Here is a 1,727-nt window from a genome sequence, read left to right as displayed (position 1 = left end):
TTCTGGCTTGCCATTGTTAGCCCAGCCCGTTCTCAGGTTTATCCTCACGCTGACTCAGGTCTGGTTTTTCTCAAGGTCAAGCCCCCTGGTGGACCCCCTTGCTTGATCCTCTGCCAGAGGCTCCTTTACAAGTCTCAGGGCACTGCTTCCACAGTCGTATACCTGTCTGTACTGGTTCTCCACTCAGGGTTTCAGAGCCTTCGCTCACATGTGCCTGTGTGCGCCTGTGGTTTTGCCTGCGCTCTGTGTCCGTGCTCAAAGTCCGTGCACGTTCTTTAGCCTTTTGGGGTCCTAAGTCTTGCTGCTCTCAGGAACAGGCTCTGGAGCTGCCAATGACTCAATGGGTGCCCCAAACTTGCTCTATTCCTCTTGAGCTAGCTTTGGCGTTGTAGGTGGTGTGGTGTGTGTGTGTGTGTGGGGGGTTGCTCAGCCCGTGATTTAGTGAGAGCTGTTTCACCCCTTTATAGCATGGAAATGCCCCAATTCCATGAACCTTCCACACTGCGCCCTGTTGTGGGGTCCCTCTGTTCGTCTGGATTTGGTTTTATGTCCCCTTGAGGAGTCCTGTATGTTTCGGTTAAGAGAGGTTAAACGCTGCTTTTTACTCTGCCGCCATCTTAACCAGGAAGTCTGCAGCTCAACAATGTATTCTTAGCCAATCTGGGTGTTTGTCACTATCTTTCTCAGGGAGAAATGTGTTATTATTCTCCTGAAATGTGTTATTATTCTTCTCGGGGGGAATGCATTATTATCCTACAATAAATTCTTTTGAGAATAATTTCAGGATAAGAAACTTTCTACCTCTCCAAATCCAGAAGTGAACTGTTTGGAGAAGGTACCATGAAGATGCCTTCAGAAACCTGCACTGCTGCAAGAAGATCCAGAATAAACTTTAAGGTTCAGTTGGTTGAACTGTGGGGGAGTTTTGAATGCATTGTTTTGAATGTACACTCTTATGCCAAAGGGGACTGTCCCCAATGGGCTTTTTGTCAATGAGCCTAGAAATCATTGGTTTTGTCCTCTTTTCCTTTAATCCCCATATTATTGCAATCTAAAAGTTAGTTATGTTTACAACATCCATTGGAAAAACCAGTCTTCCTCTGGAACTCAGGAAGGAATGTGTTATTGGAAATTTTGTGCCTCTGAACTACATTTCCCATGAGACCACTGGCTTCCTGTCATTACACACTGTCAGAGACAGGGAAATATATTGTGAGGTCTTGGGTGCTGGGCCCTCTTTCCTTGCTATGGTAGCATGGTGAAGTGGGCTGTTTGAACAGCCAAAGCTAGCCATGGCATGTGGATTTATTTTCTAATGACTACTAATAATTCTTATAAAAACATAATATTTTAAAAGTTGTTGTTATATATTCATTTTAATATTTATAGGTAGTGGTTATGTGAGTGGAGATAAAGGGACATGGATAAGGGTTGTTGATGTAGATTTTTGGTGGTGGTGGTGGTGGTGTTTACTCTAGATTTGGGTCCTGGGGGTTTTTGTGAGGACTACGTTGTCAAGTGATGAATGACTAGATGTGAGAGTCAGGTCTGGGGTCAATTCCTGCTGTTACAGCTGAGGTGAGAGTGTCAGCTTACAAGGAAGCCAGCTCTAAGTGAGAGAGAGAGAGAGAGAGAGAGAGAGAGAGAGAGAGAGAGAGAGAGAGAGAAAGTAGGAGCCTTCATGCCTGAAGGTGAGAGGGCCTGAGCAAGAAGACCCAGAGTATAAC

Source organism: Gracilinanus agilis, chromosome 2 (assembly GCF_016433145.1).
Source record: "Gracilinanus agilis isolate LMUSP501 chromosome 2, AgileGrace, whole genome shotgun sequence".
In the NCBI taxonomy this organism is placed as follows: domain Eukaryota; kingdom Metazoa; phylum Chordata; class Mammalia; order Didelphimorphia; family Didelphidae; genus Gracilinanus; species Gracilinanus agilis.
Note: the sequence above shows the minus strand (reverse complement) of the source record.